The sequence below is a fragment of the Bacillus rossius genome, chromosome 5 (assembly GCF_032445375.1).
Source record: "Bacillus rossius redtenbacheri isolate Brsri chromosome 5, Brsri_v3, whole genome shotgun sequence".
Lineage (NCBI taxonomy): Eukaryota > Metazoa > Arthropoda > Insecta > Phasmatodea > Bacillidae > Bacillus > Bacillus rossius.
The window spans coordinates 6,220,949-6,245,781 of NC_086333.1; the positions used below are offsets into that span (position 1 = coordinate 6,220,949).

A 24,833-nucleotide genomic window follows, 5' to 3' on the forward strand; every position below is an offset into this window, starting at 1 on the left:
GCCGCGAGAGGAAAGCATAGTGCCTTATGGCACCGCGACGCTGCCTTCTAGCGGCGTAAGGGGGAACTACTTGAGGTGGTGAGCAGACTTGCCACCAGGTGTCATGAGGGTAAGCTCTGCACGCTGGCGACCAGGCCCGCGGTTACTTTTTTTTGCCGCTAGATGTCAGGGATGTGTCTGTCGGACCCGGGAGAAGGTTTTTGCATCAGGTCATCGTCCCGTCCGGTCACTGCTCTTAGCTTAATTTCTCAGAACTAAAGTGAGGAGGAGAGAGAGGAAGGGGGGGCAGAAATAGCCACTAAGGTGGGAACGCAGCTCCACTGGAGACTGCTTCGTGACGAGACATGCTTTTCTCAGCAGGCCTCTACAAGGTGGCAGCTTGCAGCCCAGGAGCTGCTCAAAGCAGTTTTGGTCATGCAGGGAATTAAAATTACAAACTCGGGGCGTGACTGCAGGCGAGAGAAATTTCAACCGGGCTGACCATGTCCACATTAGACAGCAAAATATCAGATTGGCCCCCTGGGAAGGGGCTTCGGTCCACTGGCACCAAGTTTAAATCGGTGGCGTACACCGGCCTAACAAAAAGTAAATCACCCCCATTAACCACCAGACAAATTAAAAAAATGGAAACCCCAAAAAAAAATTTAAAATTATAGAATAAATTAAAAAAGTGACGAAATGCCTAATTTCCGGCACATACTCCCCCGCTTGAATGCGGAGCATATAGGGAAGAAAAAAAAACAACACTTACACTGCTCAGTAAAACTAGTACCAGGTTCGCCTGTATCCTACTACTTATATTCTAACACCTTTGAGACGCGTCCGCCTCTCAGGCACAACATATCGATAACCCTTAAACAAACTTATTAACTAAGAGCTTATTAACTAAGTGGCCACTTAAAACTAATACAACGTAAAGCTAGCATTCTTATTTCTAGTACCATGGATTTTTAAGACCTCGAGGATTTCTGGCATGCGTAATATTAGAGAGTCCCCTGTGTTAGGGGAAAGAAATTAAACACATCTACTTTAAGTCAGCCTGTGTTTTCTTTAGATGGGAGATGTGCGCTCTGGTCACGAATTCTCCTGAACTGGGGTCAGCTAGGCTAACCGTAACTGGCGTTAAAAATCGCTGTATTTGAAAGGGACCTCTCCAGCGGTACGCCAGCTTGGCGGAAAACTTATCCACTGCCTTGCTGAGTGGGTGTGCCTTACAAAGCACAAAATCGCCTACCCTGTAAGGGTTAGGAGATCGGTTTTCGTTGTATTTCTTTTTTCTGCTCTCATGAGCCAGGTTGAGATTTTTACGAGCTCTTCTCCAAATCTCCCTGATGTCTCTCGGATCATCGGGAAATAGGTCATTCAAAGACCAAAGATTTGAAAGAGGGGTATTAGGTCGGTAAGTGAACATGAGTTCGAAAGGAGTACTTTTGTGTCCTTCATGATGTGCATAATTAAAGGCCATTTGCAGCCACACCAAATTCGAATCCCATTTATCCTGCTCCTGCGCATGGTAAGCTATTAGAGCAGACCGGAGATTGCGGTTGAATCTCTCAGCATGCGAGGGCTGTGGATAATAAGGCGAGGTTGTGACGTGCAGAATGCCATGCGAGAAGCACATGTTCTTAAAAATCCTAGCCGTGAACTGGGTTGCATTATCTGACACTACTATAGACGGGACTCCCGACGTCTTGAAGATCTGATTACGTAGCGCAGATACAGTGTTTTCTGCGGTGGCTTTTCGCATGGGGATGAGCCAGACAAATTTTGTGAAGGCGTCAATACACACCAGCAGCATAGTGTTTCCTGTCTTTGAGCGCGGGAAAGGTCCGACAAAGTCTATAAACATCTTTTGCATGGGGCGCTCGGCCACATCTGAAGTTAAATAACCGAAACGAGTATTCTGCGCTGGCTTACTCAGCGCACAGATTTTGCATAGTTTAACCTGCTCGGTGATGTCCTTGTGCATGCCGTCCCACACGAAATGACGTCGGATAGCCTGAATGGTCTTATATATACCGAGGTGTGCGCCCACCGGCGAGGTGTGATAATAATGGAAAATCATATTACGCAGATTTTGTGGGAGCAAAATTTTGTATGTTTTTGATTGGGGGGTGCGTTTTTGCAACAGCCCCTTAGACATCCTAAAGTATTTTGGCGCCGTTCCTAAATTAAAAAGTTTAATAATACTGGAAATGTGGGGATCAGCTTCCTGCTGGCTCTGTAAATCCTGAAATGCCAACGGAAACTCTGTCAATAGGGCTTGACATAAGATTGGTGTTCCTTCGGGCGGAGCCTGAGTTGGACTTTCGAACATGCGCGACAGTGTGTCCGCTACTATGTTCTGTGTGCCACGAATGTGTTGGATTTTGAACTTTAAAGAGGAAATTTTTGCAATCCATCGCCCGAGTTTCCCTAATTGTTTCGGGTGTGCCAAAAGCCAGGCTAATGCCTGATTATCTGTCTCTAACAGGAATTCCCTGTGTTCTATAAATTGGCGGAATTTGTCGATGCCAAATACCACGGCGAGGCATTCTAATTCGTAGATCGAGGAGGCTTTCCTCTCGGCGTGGGTAAGTGTCCGCGACGCAAACGCAATGGGCTGTCTGCAGCCTTCGACTTCCTGTGACAGTACTGCGCCTATAGCCACACTGGACGCATCAGTCTGTAAAATGAAAGGTTTGGTGAAGTCTGCCATGCGGAGTACAGGCGGGGAAGAAATCGCCTGTTTCAGGAAATTAAAAGCTTTTTCTTGTTCCGGACCCCATGTGAAAGGTGTGTTTTTCTTACGCAACGTATTTAGTGGTGCTGCGTGCTCAGCGAAATTAGGAATATATTTTGAGTTAAATTTTGCCATACCAATAAAACGTGAAATACCCTTAGGGTTTGTGGGAGGCGGAAAATCACGAATAGCTTGAGTACGTGAAGGATCAATGGTGACTCCCTTGCTAGAAACCAGGTGTCCTAGAAAAGACAGTTCTTGGACTGCAAACTTAACCTTTTTTGTGTTGACAGTTAACCCTGCTTTACGAAATCTACTTAGGACTTCCTCTAAATGTTTGATGTGTTCTTCAAATGTTTCTGAATATACGACGACATCGTCTAGGTAGTTGTACACTGTTTTGAATTTTAGATCTCCTAGTATCTGATCCAGGAGTCGAGTTAGTACTTGGGCTCCCGTGGCAAGTCCGAAAGGTACTACTGTGTATTGGTACAAGTTCCAAGGGACACAGAAGGCTGTGATGGGTTTTGAATCCGCAGTAAGGGGAATTTGGTGGTAGGCAGAATTTAGATCAAACACACTAAAATATTTGGCTTTACTGAACCAATGAAAAGCAGTGTTTAGGTCTGGCAAAGGTATGTTTTGTATCACTATTTTCTCATTAACTTTTCTATAATCAATTACACATCGTTGTTGATCCTTGCCCTTAGGCACCAGGAAAGCTGGGGAACTGTAGGCGGAGGTCGAGGGTTCGATTACCCCTTTTTCCAAAAGCTCCTGAACATGATTGCGCATCGTCTGCATCTTAGGGCCTAAAAATTGATAAGGGTGAGATTTCACTGGTATTTTATCCGCTAACTCAATTTGGTACTCGACTAATTTTGTGCGACCTAATTTACTAGTCAAGACATCTGGAAAAGTTCTGCATAATTTATCAATGGCGGCCCGCTGCTGTGTATTAAGGTGCTCGTGTGAAGTGGTGTTACCCTGATCCAAGATGGCTGCCGTTGGCTCGGCCGGAGCTGAAACTATTTGTTCAGGGGTCCCACAAGGAATAGGATTACCCATGTTGAATTTGAAAACGAAATTCTTTGCCTGAAGATTAATGATTAGACCTGTCTTGGCAATGAAATCAGACCCGTAGATTAGGTCTGTGGCAAGTTGATCAGACACCAAAAATGGGAAATTCCATGAATATAAATCAATCTTCACCTTGATCACAACTGCTAACGTAATATTTAATGGCTGCTCTGAAGCTGTGAAACATTGTAACTTAGTGGTCTCAGTCTTTAGAATTAATTTGCTCTGTTTTAACTTGTTAAATAACTGCCCAGAAATCAGGCTGCGCGCTGATCCTGTATCAATTAGTCCCGGTACAGTGTGTTCGCCAATCGTTGTTACTGCATACGGAATTACTGTAGGAATATTACCAAAAATTTGGTGGCACTTTCTCTTGCCCTTATTTGTAGGATCAACACACGTTTTACATGAGTACGTGTGCGTTGAATTACCATATCCCTTATTTTTGTTATTTCTCCTGCTATTGTGCTTTCTTTCTTTATGTTTGTGACCTCGCTTGTTACTTTTATTCCTGGACTCCTTGTTGTTAGGATTATTGTTTTTGTGTAATGGTGTTTCTTGTGTACTGCCATTACTTGGCGCAAGTTGAACTTCCCACTTATAAGAAAAATTTTTAACACTTGAATTTTTCGGTGGCCCTGAATAAGGTTGTTCAGGCCACCGCGTTATGCGTTTTTTGGAGTGTCGCCATTTTGTTTGTTGTTTTTGTGGTAACACTGGGCCAGGGAATGCCCGTCTCTTTTACAGAAAGTACAATGTGCATTTTGTTGATATCTCCCTTGTGGCCTTGAAGAGAAAAATGTATTGCCCTGATGTTTCTGTGCTGCATTCTTATGTTGCGAATTACTGCGCTCCGTTCCCGCGCTGCTACCTTGTTGACTAGCGAATGTGGCTTGTTTATTTCGCTGAAAATCAGCGTATTCTATGTTTGTGGCGTGTACGCAAAGTTTGTCAAGCTCAGCATAATTTTGGGGGCGTGCCTGGAACACTGAGCGCGAGCGCTCCGCTGGGTTCAAACCGTCTAGAATCGTACTCACGACCTCTCTCTCGGAAACCTTTAGCCTGAGTACCTGGTTGGCTTCGCGTATGTCAGCCACGTAATTTGGCAAGGCTTCATTACGCTGCTGCAGTCGGTTAAACCACTCCAACCGGATGTTTGTGAGTAGCCTACTCGGTATACAAAAATTTAACACGTCTTCATGAAACTCGTCGAAAGTGAGGTCATTCTCAATGGCTGCCATGATCCTCTCACTTAGGGGAGCTTGGGTGTACGGGTAAACAATTTCAAAAATTTGTTTGTCGGGAATCCCTCCCTTTTGTCGTAGCTTTAACAAGACTCGAAGGAAATCAATCAGTTTGTGTGCGTCCAGACCCGACGCCTCTGGCAATTCCTTGAGTAGCCTTTCTACAGGATGGGTGATTTTTCCATAGAAACTGTAGCCAGTTTCTGGGGCTGTCGTGCTCCGCAATACTGAGTCGTGGGGCTGAGCCGCGGCTCCTGCCGGCTGAGGTGAAGGCTGGTGTGACACCGGGTGCGACTGAGTCTGTTCCCGAGTCGCACCCAAGGGGCTGATTTGTGGTGGAGTGAGCTGGGGCGTTGTGAGTGGCGGCTGCAGAATACCAGCACTCGGAAGTGGGGTGGTTTGCCATGAAGGAAACTGTGGCTGAAATTGAGCATAAGGGTTAAAATAGCCCTGAGCGATCGGATACGGGAAAAACATGTTTGGTGGGTATGGTTGCGTCATTTGGTGTGCCAAGGTTGGTAATCCCTGTGAAAATGTCACGCTAGTGACGGGGTGGGTTGTCACATGACTCGTTGTAATGTTTGTCGCCGCTGTCGTCGACTGCACAAGCGGCTCTGAATGAGTGGTAGATACGTGTATCGGTTGGTTTGGAAGCGACGTTAGTGGCTGTGAGTCAGGGGCTGCGTCTGGTAATCTGCTCGTTTCCGTCTCCTGTCTGTTTACCGTCGCCCGTACTTCTGATTGTCGCGTGTCGGGTTGCTCTACTCCCAGGGGCAAGCTAGGAGCGTCCCCTTCCGGGAAGGCGGGACAATCGATGCCTAAAGCCTGTGCCCCAGCCACATAATGCTGACTGCGTCGTGTGTCTTCCAAAACGGCTGCTCTCGCCGCCAATTTTGAATGGAAACCTGCCGTCTGTTGCAAACATCGTTCTACCTCTTTTATATAAATTCCATGGAGAAGGTCTGCCGAAAGCTGTTTCAGGTTTTGCAAACGTCGGGTAACATGTTTTAGCCTGACTATATGTCGCTCGACATTGGGTAAATTTTCCTCCACATCTAGATAGCTTACGAAAGCCGATATATCATAAAACTTGGCGCAAGCAAGGTTGAATTCTTCAGTTACATCTAAATCCAAATTCGCTACACTAGTGGGCACACCATCATGAAGGGCGGCCCTGAGCCTCTTCCTGAGGACTTGGACATTGCCACTGGAGGGCAAATTGCGTAGCTGTAACTCATAGGTCAGCTCATCTGACAGCAATAACTCCGGCTTAAACATACTGCTCGGACGTAAATTACTGCTAATTAAAACAAAAATTTAACACACATGTACGATTCAAACGTACACCATAAATACTCCTCTCTTAACAACTATCTTAATTTTAAATACCTCCTAAGGCTTCCTATATTAATATAAACTACCAACTAACCCCAATGCGCGGGGAGTAAGTCACACTTTCAAGGTGGGGGGGTATGTGCCCAAACTTATTTGCGTAAAGAGTCGCCGTACTACTCAGACAACTGCGCGAACGTCCCCTGTCAGGTTGACCTGCACCACCTGTATATGTCCACAAGGGGATTGACCTGCCGCTCGCAAGGTCGTCTCCCACGATGGACAAGGGAGAGGGGTGTGCGGGAGGAACAGGGCCGTGTCGTCGCCCTCAGATAACGGGCGTGTCGCTGGCTCAAGCGGGGTGATGGGGAGGGGGGGGGGGACGCCAGCTGAGGCGAGAGATAAGACACGTCTCGCTGCCGGCCTGCTAGCGGACCGCACGCCGCGACTTCTTGCGCCGCGCGCAGACTAAGTCCACACGGGCCTTTAAAACTCAATCATAACTTTAAAATAGAAAAGCAATATAACTACCGGGTGTACCAGCGATCAGTTCACAATGTTATTATTACAAACTTGCTATCACAAAATTTAATTAATTTTTTTTTATATATATATATTTTATTTTTTTTTTTTTTTTTTTTTTAGGTATGCCTACTCGATTTGGGTATGCCTATAGACCAAACCATGCTCTGCTACCAATTGTTACGCCCCTCGTGCCTCAAAGTTGAATTATTTTAAATTAATTAAAAAAAGAGCCGTGGAAACTGCTGGGTAAGAAAAATGAGACAATTAAGTTATTGACCAGAGGTGGCACGAGGTGGAGAACAAGATAATTTGGAACTCCCTGACACAAGCAATTGGGGAGCTGGTGGATCTTTTAAGGGAACAAGGTATATCATAAATAAATTAACACTACACAAGTAGCTTGGTCTATAGGTTCCCTGTTTTATTATTAAGGAATTTTGTGTTCGTATTATTCAAACCTGACAATAAAATTCTTAGTAAATAACAAAGTTAAAAGGGGGCGCCCCAGGAGTAATTAAAACAGTACATGTTACACCTTAGCAAAAATTATTACATAATTAAAATTTAAAAATTGCACCAAATTTGAATGTCCCAACAATTACATCGCTGATTAGTTTTGTTGATTCTACATATTCTTGAGGAAAGCACTGTTCGCTGGTAGGCTATTCATTTGATTTATGTAGTTCGTAGCTAGAAAGTGGGGGGGGGGGGGGGATGTTGATTTCACATTACCACTCGGGTCTTCAAAAAATAACGTCGGGTCGCGGAAACCTCTCTTCTAACGTGACCCGCAGTGGAGGTGCAGGACCACGAGCTGGGAGCGATTTCTCTCTCCAGCACTTCGACCCTGTCAACCAGGGTGTAGAGTTCGGAGCTCACTAGGTGTCTCGCGCCATCAGGATGCCGCGGACCGAGAAATCAGGATGCGCGGACGAAACCGGAATTTTTAGAATTAAATAAGAAGAAATAAAAATTTAACTACGCATGACTTTTCTAAAAACTACCTCTGCCTGGCTACTGTACAAACGGGATCACATCCCTTAAGCAAACTGACTACATTCTCGTGCACGCGAAAATCACCGTTCCCGCAAAAAGCCTCTTAGCGCAGAGGACGTAGGTGAGACGAGGTCAGTAGCCGAGGTCAGAGGGCTGAGTGCCCCGCAATCGGCCAAAACCCCTAATTAAATCGGGCGGTAAGGCCCCGGGTCAAAGGAGGGGGTAGGTTCGGTTCTAAGCCGAAAATTTCCGAAGGAGTCCGAGGCGGTCGTGGCAACAACACGACATGCGCGCTCTCTACCGGACCGAAACGAAAACAAAGAACAATCGACTTCTCCGGGCCGCGAGAGGAAAGCATAGTGCCTTATGGCACCGCGACGCTGCCTTCTAGCGGCGTAAGGGGGAACTACTTGAGGTGGTGAGCAGACTTGCCACCAGGTGTCATGAGGGTAAGCTCTGCACGCTGGCGACCAGGCCCGCGGTTACTTTTTTTTGCCGCTAGATGTCAGGGATGTGTCTGTCGGACCCGGGAGAAGGTTTTTGCATCAGGTCATCGTCCCGTCCGGTCACTGCTCTTAGCTTAATTTCTCAGAACTAAAGTGAGGAGGAGAGAGAGGAAGGGGGGGCAGAAATAGCCACTAAGGTGGGAACGCAGCTCCACTGGAGACTGCTTCGTGACGAGACATGCTTTTCTCAGCAGGCCTCTACAAGGTGGCAGCTTGCAGCCCAGGAGCTGCTCAAAGCAGTTTTGGTCATGCAGGGAATTAAAATTACAAACTCGGGGCGTGACTGCAGGCGAGAGAAATTTCAACCGGGCTGACCATGTCCACATTAGACAGCAAAATATCAGATTGGCCCCCTGGGAAGGGGCTTCGGTCCACTGGCACCAAGTTTAAATCGGTGGCGTACACCGGCCTAACAAAAAGTAAATCACCCCCATTAACCACCAGACAAATTAAAAAAATGGAAACCCCAAAAAAAAATTTAAAATTATAGAATAAATTAAAAAAGTGACGAAATGCCTAATTTCCGGCACAGTACATAGTTAGGCTGTTTAACTAATTTTTAGGCACTAGATTTTTTAATGAATTAAAGAAAATAGTTTGTAATGTTTAGAACAACCAGTAATATCCTGTTGCTTGTATTTCTTGTAATCGGTTGTTTTCAATAGCATATTTATAGATACTGATTTTCGGAATACTTATCTAAATTTATAATCCAAGCATGAGTATATTAACTATTGCAAATATTCACATATTATACCAAATTAAATTATACAAATAAACAAAGAAGCCATAAACATAAAACAGAAATTGTTTGGCGTACACATGTTATTTTTCCCCACCATATCTTATTTATAATATTAGCAAAGTTGTATTTCTCACACAGTAAAGCTGTGACATGAATAGTCAAAAAAATGTTTGTTGGGAAAAAACTTATATTTTCTGTTAAATCTAATTACACGAACGCTCACTAAGTGTCCATCATAGTGCGTAAATCAGTTCAGGAAACAAAGGTTACAACCTCGAAAAAATTTGTCCAAAGCTGAATTTTTGCACAGTGGTAGAGTCAACTATGCTTAATAACATACCGAAAGTTTACCGCTGTAGTTATTGTGCATATCACGGAAAAAGTGCAGTTAAGTCCTCGATGACAGCGACTTGCAGCAGTCCATTAAAATACATTCCATTCATATAGTTTTAAACGTAGACTCTCCGTAAAATCATCAAAATAATCTGGGAATGCTGTTACACACATTCACGTTGAAACAAATTCAGAAAGGTAATATTAAAGGTGTGATATAAATCTATTAATTTAATGAGTTTTTTTATCTCAATCAAGAATATAATAAACTGATTATAATATGAACGAATGGTCTGACGTAAAAACCACTTTAATGAACATTTTTGCGTATTACTTAAGCTTTAAAATAACATACTTTGGAAAACGCTAGCGTAAATTATTACAATGCTAGAGCGTTCCGAGCGAAATAATGTTACGTGGTTACGGTGTTACAGTCGCAAGAGCAGGAACGAATTTCGCTCTTACGAATTCGAGATTTCTGGAATTTTTTTACCCACACAGAAATTAAGTCAAGTGGTAATATAATTCTTTTTTAATAACATGTAAAAGTTTACCCCGTAATCCTTGTGCGTCACACCGAAAAAGTGCAATAAAGTCCTAAATAATATTTTTTGAGCGTTCCACAGTATTGCACTCCGTAGATTTCATTATTATATAAAACATTCAGTAAATAAAACCATATTAAAATAACAAAATTCCACATTATAAACCTAATTGAAAAACATCTCTTATGTTTTTCTAAACATGCAATATTATAATAATATTAGGAAAAAGGATTTTTATTAAAATTTAGGTATAAGGAATGAAAATATATATTACATAAACCTGCAGACTTTGACGTAAAAATTGTTTCAAAGACGTAGTTGTAAATTGCGTAAACTTTGAATTGGCTTATTTTGTAAGATACTGGTACAACTGGCATGACCGCAGAAGCGTTCCGAGCGTGGTGTGCGCACCGCACTGTGGCGGTGCTAAAATCGCACCGACTGGGACGATTTTCACTGTTAGAAAACAAAGGTTTTTAATGTATGGAAGATTCTTCCAAATCTGAAATTTGGTACAGAAGCAGTAAAACGTATTCTTAGTAATATATAAAACTTTCACCGCTGTTAACCATTTGCTTCACACCAACAACGTGCAGTTAAGTCCTAAATGATATTTTCTGCAACGATCCAAAAAAAATGTATTTCATAAATGTAATATAGATAGTTAACTTTCAGTATGGACATCAAAATAATCGAAAAACATTGCCATATATAATTACAGTGATAAAAATCACAAAGTTGTAACATCTTATCATTAATAGACAGTTAAAATCATTGAAGTTAACAAAACATATTTTACTCAATTTCATGGAAATATAAATACAAATTACATAAATATGAAGAGCCCGACGTAAAAATTAATTAAATAAACGTTGTTGCGTGTTTCATAAGCGTAAAATTGGTATATATTTAATGAGTCTGGTATGATTTTTTCTGACTGCTGGAGCATCCTGAGCTGCGTAGTGTGCCCAGCGCGAGCGACTCATAGCATCGCTGCAGTGCGGTACACTATGCAGCTCAGAACGCTTCAGTGGCCAGATAAATTGTACCAGACTCTAAACAAATACACTAATTTAAAGGCAAACAAATATGCAACAACTTTTATAAAAGCGTTTTTTCCCATTGAACTCTTCATATTTATAATTTGTGTTTATTTTTCAATTAAATAGTATAATTCTGGTTTTATTAACTTTAACGATTTTAATTGTCTATAAAAAGATCTAAGAATTACGTAATTTTTATCACTATAACCATGTAGGGCAATGTCTTTACATTATTTTGTTGTTTATGTTGAGAGTACACTACATAAATTGCATTTATGAAATGCTTTTTTGTAGATCATTGTAAAATATTACCATTTTGGGCTTAAATGCACTTTTTGGTGTGACGTTCAAGGTTGGCGGCGGTAAACTTTTAATATGTTACTAAGATGTGTTTATCCTTCCACTGTACAAAATTTCAGCTTTGTAATCATTTTTCAATGCATTAAAAAGCTTCAATTCATAGGAACGAAAATCGTCCCGGCCCGAGCGACTTCAACATCGCCGCAGTACAAAGCACACTACCACACTCAGAACACTTCTGCAGTCAATCAATTATACAACTATCTTAACAAATATACCAATTTAAAGCTTAAAAAATACATAACATTTATTCATCTTAATTTCCATGTCAGTCAATTTATATAATAACTGTAATAAATAATTCCATTCTTCATATATTTGGATAAAAATATTTTCCCAATATTATTAAAGAATTTCATATGTAGTAAAACATATACAAACCTTTAACTTTTAATTTTATTACGTAAAAAGATGCTTTTAATTATGTTTTTTTTTTACTGAATGTCTACAATAGTAATAACGTTTATGGGTTGAAAATATTGTGCATCGTTCAAGAAGTTCTAGATGACAACGACTTGCAGCAGTCCATTAAAATACTTCTTTTTCATACAGTTTATAACGTAGACTCTCCGTAAACTTATACTCCGCCTCTTAGTGACGTATTGCGTCTATGAGGAAAGACGAAACATGACACGCCTGGGAACACTACAGTCGCTGCCAACATGACACTGTACAGATTTGCCGCGTGATTATCAGACGCCGCGATGTACGTCTTATATAAGTTGTACGCATTTACACCGCAGCATTTGCCCAGGAAAGAAATAAAATTCCAGACAGTTTCCCGGTTTTTCCCGGACCCTTTCAAATTCCCGACATATTCCCGGTTTTTCCCGTTTTCCCGGTTTGGTGGCCACCCTGTTCTTTGTCGCGTCACAAAATAGTCATGCTTGGCAGTGATAGCCCTAATGTTAATAAAATGGTGGAGCGGCTAATCAATGAGCAGTTAATTGCTGTTAGGAATAAAGGTGTGGTAAACTTAGGGACATGTAATATTCACATATTACATAATGCATTTCTGAGAGGCATTGGGAAATTTGGTGAGGATGCATCAGATTTGGTGATTGCTGTCCACGATTTCTTCAGCGGCTGGCCAGCTAGGTGTGAGGACTACAGCACTGTGCAAAGTGAGCTGAATATTCCCCACCACAACTTCATGAAACATGTTTCTTCGAGGTGGCTTACACTTGAAAGTGCAGCAATACGATTGGTAGAACAGTGGGATGCTGTGATGAAATACTTTTTGTCGTTTGTCCCAAAGAAAAGGAATGACCTTATCAAAAGCATGAAGTACAGAAAAATAACGGAGCTTCTCAAGAAGAAAACTATGAAGGCCGAAGTTTTGTTTGTTTGCTCAAGTGCACGTGTGTTCATGCGTTTCACTGGTGTTTTTCAAAAAGAATAACCAATGATTCATGTAATGTATGATCAACTTTACACACTGATAACAAGTTTAATGGGGAAAGTGTGTAAACCTGCTGCTATTAAAGAATTTGGTGTTAATGAAGAAGTTCTTAAATTAGAAAATCTTCTTCCTGCCAGTAGAATTCAGGTGTCTGATGATGTTTCACTGGAAATATCTAAGGTGAGTGCATTTATGCATAAGCTTAAGTTCCTCTTACTTTGTTTCAATTTATTTTTGTGTGCAGTTATGTATCTTATACTGTCCTTTCACCTATTATATTATGTTTGTCATTCAACTTAAAGTTAAAATGTATTAAGACCAATATTTATTTTCTTCATACCCATACTTTGGAACTAATAGAACATTTATTTGTTTTTTTCAGTTGGATGAAAGAGATCGTCTAGAATTCCTCAGCATGGGTCAGAAACACATTGTACAAGCCTGTTCGTACATAATTACTAAATCCTCTTTACGGACAAAACCTTTGCTGAGACACTTGCGCTTCCTGCAACCACAGGAAAGAACTTCTCAGCAAAGTTGCTTGGACATTGTTGCTGTTGCAAAGTGTCTGCCCATGGATGTTGACACAGATGTGCTTTTAGATGAGTGGAAGTTGCTTCAGCACGAGACAGTAACCAACAGCGAAGATCGCATTGATAGTTATTGGGGGCAATGTTTTGATATCAAAAGTAGCTTAAGGGTTCTGAAGTATCCGAATGTGTGTGCAGTAGTCAAGGCAGTACTATTAACTCTTTCCCACAGTAATGCAGATGTAGAGCGTGGTTTCTCTGTTTCCTGTAAAGATAAGGGATCTATGTCTGAAAGGACATTAAATGCGGCTTTAACTGTTAAAAGTGGTATGAAGATGTTTCACATGAAACCACAGTTGATAATGTTACGAAAGAGCTCATGTCAATGGCCCGCAGTGCTCATGCCAGTTATCAGTCATATTTGGAAAGGAAAAGGAAGGCCTCAGAAGAGGAAGCAAAACAAAATGTAGAGTCTGTAGAAAAATGAATTGCAGAGGAACTAAAGGAAAAAAACCAACTTCAAGAAAGAGAGACCATTTCAGCTGCAGAAGAGAAACTGAAAAATTTGAAAAAAGAAAAACGAATGGCTACAGATAAATTGTTTGAAGAAGCAAATGTTAGGTTAAAAAAGGCTATTGCGCAGAAAAACATGACAGAAATAGTGTTAGCACAAGCTATGCTGGAAGGTGTAATAAGCGTCAGGAAAGAATAATGTGAGAAAAAACAGGAGGCTTAAGCAGTGCAAAAGTCAATTGAAAAATGAAAAACAAGAATTATATGATTGGATTATTTTTCAAAAAAACTAGGGATGGGTCGATTCGATTCTCCGATTCCTAGATACCACCGATTATTAAAAAATTTGGGTACTCAGTATCGGGTACTAAAAAAGGGCAAGGTAGGTTAGGTATCGGTTAAGTTAATTAAGCAAATAAATACAGTAGTATTATATTTTCGTGAGCTTTTCTTACATATTTTAATATATCTTACCTGCCGTATGCGCATAAAATTCCTAATAATGCTCATTATTATTAAATATTAATTTTATAAGAGTAAAATTAAAAAATAAAAACAATGTTACCGGGCATGTTTAACCTCTAATTAAAACTCCACGATCGAAGAACTTTATTCCTCACTCATGTATTAGACGTAAATAAATTGTAAAAAGACTAATTAATTTTATTTACAGTTAAGAAAAGTCAATTGTTTTTTGTTAAGAAAGTGACGGTTATGAAACGAGATCACATCACGTGTCGTCACCATTTTAGTTGTGATCCATTCTAGGGATATTCGATATACATCGATGTATTGAAAACATTGATGTTTACAATGTGATACATCGGAATGATCCGATGTTTTGAAATGCTTTCGATATACTCGATGTATCAATGTTTTTTCAGTTTTTAGAAGGAAAACATCGAATCGAATTTAACCAATTAATTTCATAAAAACTCAAGTTTGACCACTAAAATTTTACCTAAAATCTCTTCTTATTTGTTTATTATTCAATAGTGGACTGACAATATAATGCAGTCGCGGCCGACGTATACTAAAAAATTGTTTTGGCAGCACTACGCACGAGTCAGTGACAGTAAAAAAAAACTGTTTAGTGTTTATGTTATGTCACAGTGTCAGTAATCAGTAATCTGTCGTCGTGTCGTGTTTAAAAATAACGAATAACAAATTGAATTACATTTGGTTTTGTGGACGAAATAAGATTGAAGTGGATTGTGTATAGTTATATATTAATATACCTACTCAATATAATGAAATCTCATCTTTTTGTGAGATCACATATTCAATTGGACTGAGGTAAGTAAGGAAGGTTATAATTATGTTGTAGTTCATTTATTATCATGTCAACAAGAGTAACAATAAAATCAGTAATTTACTGAATAACAGAATAAACAGTGTTAGTAATTAGATTAGTAAATTACTTTACCTGTAACACACATATTATTTATTAACCTACATCGTTACATTTATCGGGACTATTCTACTTTGCGATACCATAACAATATTGATGATGTCACCAAGATGGCGTCGCTTACGTCATTACCACCCCTACTTTCTTTCGGGAGAAGCGCGGGAACATGGGGGTTTTGGGCGGGGAACAATAAACACACTATTTTTCACGCATTTCATTTTTTAAATAATATTTTTTCGCGGTATCATAAACTAGAATATAATCCCACCCGCTCTCTTCTTTTTTGCGATACCACCGGTATTGCTAAATAGAATTGACCGGATGGGACTATATTCTAGTTCACGATACCGGATACCGCGAATATATTTTATTGAAATTACTCCAAATCAATAAAATAAATTCTGGTATCGCAAAATAGAATTGACCGGGTGGGACTGTATTCCATTTCACGATACCGCGAATATATATTTTTTAAATTATCACTTTCTAAGAAATATTTTCCGGTATCGCGAAAAGAATTGACCGGTGGGACAGTATGCTATTTCACGATACCGCGAATATATTTTAATGAATTAAAAGAATTGCAGGATCGTGAATTAGAATAGTCAAATTAATTTCGTGAATAAAACTACTTCTTAAATCAACGAACATTACACATCACACGCAGTTTCGTAACCGCCATCACTTCCACTAACTGTAACTATTTTGCAAACAAATGAACAACGGCAAATCAAAAATACCTACCCACTTCACTACTACCAACACTTTAAACTTAAACTTCTACTTGTTACCAATCTCATTTGCCTACATATATAACGTCATACATTTTCCCTCCGGGGTTCTCAACCAATAGAAACGCCGGTATCGAATAATAGAAAAGACCCCATTTATCTAGCAAACTCATTTCACCAAATTGTAAACCTATATTCATTTATAAAACAATAGGTATATTAATTGATGAAATCAAGGAATCTATTCATCATAATATTAGTCTGAATCATTCTGTAATGAGGTATTAAATTTATTTGTGTGTTATGATAGTGATGTGACATGTTTGATTGATGAATTTATCGATTTTAACTACTATAATAAATGAACTTTTTTTTATTTCAGTCTGACAACACATACGATGGCACCTTCCAAGAAGAGTGATGAATGGAGGTTTTACGATAAAACTGAAGGAAACAATAACTGTGCAAAATGTAGACTCTGTCAAAAATTAATCAAATCTTGTGGCAATACAACTAATTTAATTGGCCATTTAAAAAATATACATAAGGCTGCTTTTCAAGAGTTCAATAATGGATGTTCTAAAAAATCCGATATTCAGAGCAACACAATTAAGAAAAATATACAATTAGTCCCCAATAGCTCTGATCCACTACCATCAACATCAACGAGTTCTGCTGGAATAATGGAGATGGAATCGACTAGTGATGCCGATAAAAAATGTGACTCTTCAAAAGATGATGTATGTGTTTCTATCCCTCCAGCTCCAAAACGTCAGAAGTCTATTGTGTCAAGTTTTGAAGAAATTAACGCTTTTTCAGAGAGAGGTGATAAAACATTAAGAATTAACAACGCCCTAATATATTTGATGTGTAAAGACAATCAACCATTTACAATTGTTGAAAATGAAGGCTTTCGCAGTTTGATTAAAGTTCTTGCGTCACATTATAAACTACCTAGTAAAACAACGTTGACTCGATGGGTTGATGATAAATACGCAGCATTATCAACAGTCTTCAAAGATAAGTTGTCTAATATTGAATACGTTACTCTTACTACTGACATGTGGTCTGAAACAATGAGCATGAGAAGTTTTTTAGGAATAACAGCACACTTCGGTGAAGGTAAAGATCTTTTTTTCAATCACTCTTGGAGTGTACGAGTCAAACGAACGCCATACTTCAGAACACATAGCTGAAATGCTGCTGAAAACTTGTGCTGAATGGGGTATAGATAGTGACAAAGTTTCAACTGTAGTCACAGATAACACAGCTAACATGGTAAAAGCTGTTGATTTAGCTTTTGGAAAAAAGCATATACCATGTTTCGCACATACATTGAATTTGGTTGCACACAATGCTATACAGCAGTGTACTAATCTGCAAAACTTGATAAACAAACTAAAAGAGATAGTAACTTGGTTTAAACAAAGCAATGTAGCCAGTATTGAATTATGTGAAGCAACCCAGAAAGAAACTAAATTGATAGAAGAGGTCCCAACAAGATGGAACAGTACTTATTATATGATCGAGAGATTTTTGGAGCTTCGCAGCATCGTCAATAATATAGTCATTCGTCATAAAAATGCACCACCGATGCTAACTGCTTCAGAATTATGTATTCTTTCTTCGGTTTTACAAATTCTGCGACCGATTGAAGCTGCAACTAAGGAAGTGTCAGGTGATAAGTACTGCACTAGCAGTAAAGTTATACTACTTATCCATTGTCTTCTTTTAAAAGTTAAACCTCTTAAAGTCGAAGAGTCTCTTGCCCAAGAATTGCAGTCATTGATCCTGAAAGAGATTGACAAGAGAATGGGTGTTATAGAGAGAGTAACTCCTCTCGCTATAGCCACAATCTTGCACACACACACACTGCACAATACTAAATTTTGTTCATAATGTGGTAGATGCTAAAGCTACAAATGTGACAATGGTACACACATTTCTGGAAGTTAAGTTTTAAAACAAGGAAAAAATAAGATAAAATATGTAGATTTTATGGATCTAAGAATACTTTCCTTATTGTTCATCTGTTTAACTTATTAAAGTTTACAGTCTGCATTTCAGAATTAATCTCAGATATGTGATAAATATTCTTTATTTTCTGTGACATAACTAAAAGACAAATTGTTGAATTCTGCCTGGATGGGGTATGGTCATGTTTTATGATTTTATTACCAAAAATTGATATTTATTACCAAGTATCAAAAGCAATTATTACACTGAACTAAAATATACAATTTGTAAACACCAAAATAGATTTTATCAAATTAATTTATTGCACTTTTACTTTTAACCAACAACATTAACAACTAAATTTTTTAAATCAGTTTAAAACACCATTTTGTCACTGAATGAAAAAAGGACTATACACATAGATAAAAAATGTTTATGATGTTTGTACTCTTAAAATTAAGGGTTTTTTTTCATTAATTATGGAAACAACTTTTTTGAATTAGGAACTAACATTAAGTTAAGTAGATTATCTTTAGTACAATTTTTTTTTGCAATCAGTCCATTTTAAAACAATTTACATTATTTTAATAGGTATTGTGACATTAGATGGATGCCAAAAGCAAGTGTGTAAACAAATATACTACATAGCATTTAAATAAATTACTTTTAGACAAATCATTAAGTAATCAACTGTCAAAATTTTACACAGCTTTCAAACAAATCTCTTATCGACAGACAAATAAAAAAAAAAAGCATTTATTGAAATACCACACAACTTTTACACAACTCTATCATAGGCAAATCAAGAAAAGTAACCAACATCTATTGAAATATTTTACCAACTTTCAATTCTGCATACACAAACACTAATAAGTAATTATTATTCTCTTATATCATATAGTAATCTTTTAATTACAATATAGTTATAAAGTAACATTTAACAAAAACATGTACACCAAAGCCAGTAATTTCACACTGGACTGCAACTGAAAGTGCTTTTTACAATTTCATTAAGTTTTTGGTGTTTTTGGTTGGAAAAATCTTGTAATCATTGTATCTTTCCTTTTACCAACTTTGTCCACCAAACAGAAGACTTCCTTTTCCTTTTCTTTCGAAGTTAGAGCTAATTCCAGCATCTATCATAGATAGAGCTAATTTTTCTTCCATTATGTCACCTTTCGCAAGTGCTTTTTTAAGTCTAACATTACCTTCATCAAGCAATTTCAGTGCAATTGTATCTTGTTCACCTACATCCTTATTTACTTTTTTAAGCTTATCCTCCAGAATGCAAACCTTTTTCTTTTCTTGTTCAGCCTCTTTTAGTTTAGCATTTTCAGCACTTTCTACTTCATCTGCTTTCTCCTTTGTCTCTTCTCTTAAACATTTTCATTTTCACTATGGTTCTGATAGCCCTTGTAAGCGATGCTAGCTAAAGAAATCAATTTTTTGGTGATTGGTTTACCCACAGGTTCATTGTTATGGTAAATTTTCAGACCAGCTGCTACATTTAGCCTTGCATTGAGCATTCTTTCTTTCATGTGAGATCTTTTCTATGACAATATTTCACCAGAAAGGGAAAACTCTCTCTCAACATCAGCACTACCCATGATACAAACAGAGAGCAGCTTTGATAAATTTTGCTAGAGACGGATACTTCAACTCCCCACTATCAATTTTTTTCTTCAAGAAATGTGCCCAGAATTTATCATCAAGAAAAACTTTCCACTCATCAATAAGAAAATCAGTTATAATATTAACAGGCAATATAGTTCCAGTTTGCTAACATTTCCTTCATATCTGAACTTGCTTTTTTCACCCTAGGATTCACACATCTTAGGTACTTCATAGTTTTGTTGTCAATAATGTCTTTACCTAACAGATTACTTCGCGCAGCCAGATAATGTTTTTGAACATCTACCATAAACAATGCTCGTTCTTTTTCAGACAATTTCAAAACTTCTTTCCATAAATCTTCATCAATAACAACTTTTGTAGCAAGGACAATTCTTTCAAACAGGTTTTGTTTTACATTTGAAGAAAAGGCTTTAACAGCACCTTTCTTACAAATTCTCCCGGAAATTCGAACTAAAAGATCTTTCACTTCATTGTGTACTAGGTGTGCTGCTCCTTTCGAAAAAATGAAGCGAATTTTGTGAACAAGTATACACTTGAAACAGTGAAAAGTATTTCACATTTCATGATGTTCCTTTTCAGATTTTCTACAATTCTCTTGTAGCTTACAGAATTCATTTGGCGTTGTTCTTTTTTTGATGGAATATTTTTCAGGAAATATTCAATTACAGCAGGCCACTGTTCAAGTAAACGGTTTGCTTCCGTCAGAGGAAAAAAATGTCAGCACACCATATGAAATTACTTAACACTAAAACACAACTGATGGCTACGTATCGGGTGTCACTGTAGAATCGACATCTATGTTTTGCAAAACAATCTGTGTCAACAATACAAGTCAAATTCAGGCTTCATGATGTCAACAGCTGAAAAGAAATGCTTGAAGTGCCTGTGTTACTACAGGCAGCAGCATGATTGCCTCTTTAGTTATGCTTCATTAGTGATGCAAAACTTTTTTCAAGTGAAAATAGTATACAATTAAACATGGATAAATCTATAAAAAGTTAATAAATAAGAAAAAATAAACATGCAGTACTTGAATTGCAAAGGTTGCCTATATTTTCAGTCTTTGGCGGCAGATAAACTTCACATCCACAGGAAAAATGCTTCAAAAATTAAAGAAAATATAACATTACCACCTATAACAATAAACTTTTATAAGCGGTTTAGAAACAGATTTATTATTTTAGATGTGTTTACCTGGGATATTTAAACGAATACTAATTGGACTGGGAAAAAAAGGGACTTTTAGGAACCAAGCTCAAAAATAGGAACTGTTAGGTAAACAGGGACCTGTTGAGACCACTGCTCTTGTGACCCGAGCACTTCACCTGGCACAGGTACAGCGCCTCTCCACTGAGATATTCATTGCAGCCTATCAGTAGTTTATTGCCCAATTGTTAGGTGTTAGCATGCATACAGTGACTGCTTTGCTGGAGCCACTAAACATCTGACACAACAACTATACTAGTTAGTGATCTCTTTGTCACACCGGAAGTCCAAAATGTCATGCCCCTCTTATGTTACCTGAATATTTGTGAGTAGTTGATTTGTTGTAACAATGTGAATTACTTTAGTAGAAATAAGTAGCTGCAAGCAGAGCAAAAGCAGCGTATACGCAAAGTGAGCAGCAATGCATCAAAGTAAAAAAAAATGTATAAATAACTCCCCAGAACTGTCTGGATAAACTGTACGCTACGTGGATAGAAGATCTGTTTATAGCCAACCAGCTTGGTTTAGATGGTTCTGGGCGTAGAAGATGGTTGCTGCCACCGGATATATAAACTCCGTGTCTTGAGGCCCAGTCAACCAGTTTGGTTCAGATGTCGTGGGAGTAGTGATGTGGGTCAGGCAAATGCCCAGTGGGCTGACATTTATGAAAGGGCAATTGCCTGGGAATTTTTCCAAAGCAAATTTGGGCGCGCGCGCGCGCGCGCGGGGGGGGGGGGGGGTGGGTGGGTGTGTGTGTGTGTTTTTTTTTTTTGGCCTAAGGTACCTTTCGAGGACATTCACTTGTTTTTCGAGCGTAACTACGAGGACCTTTTTCCTTGTGAGGACCAGGAGCCGGTCCTCACAAGGAAATTCACTAAGAACTGTAAACTACTGGTGATGACAACGTCAAATATATATATAACATCGTATTTCGAGCCGGTCCTCGCTGCGCTGTTTTGAATACGGATTCGTAGTTCCGCAGTTTTCCACCAGACGGTATCCTAATCGACAACGATGCACACTTTTTCGAATCTCTAGATGTAACGGGGGGACCATTTCACACACATCTGAAAGTGCGTAGATATGTATCTAAAACATACACTGCGAGTACCGTTCGTGTATAGATCAACTAGTACCAGATATAATAAATGAGGACCTTTCCATGTGGCCAATGAGAAAGCATTATTTGAATTTTCAAAATGCTGTGCATGCATGTTGCTCAAAAAAGAGAGTGCGAGGACCATCTTAAACACATCTGGTCGCAATTTAAAGATATCAAGCGAGAACCAGCCTAAATAAGCACTATATTAGGCGTAACCAACGCACTTGCTTTTGGCAAGCACATTTACTGAATTATAATAGCAGTTAATGTCTAGTATTGGTGTAAAATAAAAACTTAAAGCATTCACGTACGTGGCAAGAACATGTAGGCTAATCTCTGTTAGTTTTTTTTTAGTTTATGCATTTTCATCTTACATATTTAACTGTATCGATGGTCCAATGTACGCGTATTTTAATTCCTTGCGAGTTCGACTGATATCTCGCAATCTTTTCCATTTATGCGATTCTTGAGTAAAAACAGTTTCGTAATGAAATAATTTCATTCGGAATAATTTCACTCGCTACTTTATTAGTGAGATCACATCCAACAACCTTCTTTGACTGAAAATTGTTCTTTAAAGTAGCAAAAATATTTATTTAGATGCAAATGAATTAAGTAATTCTTCCCGGCTGATATTAAAATCAATGAAAACATCAACACATTCAAATAAAGTACAAAATAATTAGTCACAGGTAAATGCTGTTATTCTCAAAGAGATCTTCGTAAATAAGGTTTAAGGTTTTTAACTAACGAAAATGTATTAAGTTGTGTTCGATATTATATAATTTACTTCACAGCAGTTTTAAATATATTTACCAAGAGTTATGATTGCACTTAATGTTTGATACATATATAATTTTGTTTTGAGACACATTTGTATTTGTATTGATTTATTGTCAATTTGTAAAGATGGGCAAGATTCATAACGCATTAACAATATACGTTTTGTTATTTGCTAAATAAGATATGGAATACCATTTTGAAGGTTTTTTGTGGCCTGCGCGGCGAACATCCCCTATTTCAAAATAACAGGAGTGGAAAATAATATTTTCCCTCCCCCCTCTTTACATTATCAATAAATTCAGGACATTTTTTGTACAGTTATAAAATGCCCAAATAATCGCAAAAATATTGATATAATAACGTTTAAAATTAATTTTAAAAAATAGACAGTTATTTTATTATGTAGTGCGAAAACAGTAGCAGCGAAATTAATTACTCCCATGTTAAACCTCTTTCCTTATTTAAGAAACGTTTTCAAGGCACTAACACTGTGTTTACTGCCAACCACGCAGCGCGAAATGTACTTAATTAAAATTTTCTGCCGAAACATTTATTTACTGTGGAATAAAGAAAAAAACACTGTTTATTTCACTATTACGAGATTATTTATGTGAATGATGTGCATATGGGCAACATAGTTTCTCTAGAGTATAATAAATTTCAAAATGAATTTGTTTCCACGCCTCCAGTGCGTCATCCACAGCCACATAATTGTGCTAGATTAATAAATAATATTTTTAATATCTTGAACCGCGATTAGTTTTTTTAATTTATAAAAGAAATATAATTTATTGTTGTAATAAAGTACACATCTAGTCGTCCTAATTAGAGAATTTTCTGGGGAAGATGAACATTCTAACACATATAATGGGTTAGAATGCTTTCAGCAAAGCACTCAAAATATTCTTATAGGCTGTGCTTATTTTCCTGCACTATATAAGTAGTGATCCATTAGGCATATATTAAAAACCTAATACATTGTACACTGAACGTGCGTAAAAACTATTAACAAACGTAATAATACACGTTTAAATACGAAACACTACCATAGAAATGACTGGGTGACGTCACGCGCCCTCGCCCGAATTTCCGTTACTCTAAACGACCGGGAAGGCCGGGCAAAGCTTTAGACACAACATGGCAGCTTACCCTCCCTCCCAGTCCAAGGGTGAGTCACCTACACTGGGACTATCGCCAGGAGCGTGATGCTGTATACCTGGCGAATGACTGGTCCCATTCCGAGTATCTGTCATATATTTTGTAAAGTTCCTCGGTTCGCTGGCCGTGGTCTTTGGTTTGATCCCACACCCCTGCCTGGCCCATGTGTATTTACGAGGATTGAGTTGCGTAAACAACTTATCCATAGGCTTTCCGTTATCGCTCGCTTTCCGATTGAAATATTATTTTATATTTATAGACGCTTCTGAGACATCAATTGCTGACCTAGGATCTATTTCTTGAAATTTAAAACACCACAAAAAGCTTCACATCTCTGGAATGACTTGAAATTGATACTACTTTCAACTTCTTTCGTTACAATAGGCTTATAAACACTTATTATAAATATAAATTAATAAATAGGTAAAAACGCAAACAGTAATAAAATACGTTTAAATGTGTTCATGAGAGTATTTGGGCGGCTTTTAACTGCGATGTCATTAAAGGCGATGAGGGTGAAACGAGGTGAGTATGGAACAGCTCCGAAATGCAAGGGCGGGATAAGCGCGATAACCCCGAGGAAACACACGGAGCAGCGACATCGTCCCGCAATGAAAACACCCGGGTGTGATACCGCCGGGGATTTTTCCCGTATCGTCTTGGAAGGCGAGCGTCTAATTGCTGCGTCAACCGCGGCCCCTCCAAAATGCGTCCGTGTGATGGCCGAGAGCGTTAACACAAATTCACTCATAAGTCATAACTAAACAACCAGAGCACGCCACAATAGGCATGTACAGAGGGGGGCGGGGGGTGGGATGGCTGCGTCAGAGCTTATATACATATTATCAAGTGTGTTAAGTTTTATAATAATCTTCCTGGTTGAGTGAGAAAAATAAATTATAAGTTTAAGATTCAAAAGCCTCAAACAGATTTTTTTTTCTGAATGTCAGTTTTTAGTGTTAGGCTAATACAATC

The 24,833-nt window shown here is 38.6% G+C and overlaps 1 protein-coding gene and 1 long non-coding RNA gene across 7 annotated transcripts in view; one reads left to right on the forward strand and one right to left on the reverse strand.

Annotated features, from left to right (window-relative positions):
• The window catches only part of LOC134531562 (metaxin-1), a 298,930-nt gene that overhangs the window by 30,740 nt on the left and 243,357 nt on the right, over positions 1–24,833 (reverse strand). The gene's annotated exons all lie outside the window — the stretch shown is intronic.
• On the forward strand, positions 11,718–17,403 carry LOC134531558 (uncharacterized). The gene is made up of 2 exons (XR_010075032.1): positions 11,718–13,013; positions 13,216–17,403. It is a non-coding gene; the product is annotated as an uncharacterized LOC134531558 (long non-coding RNA).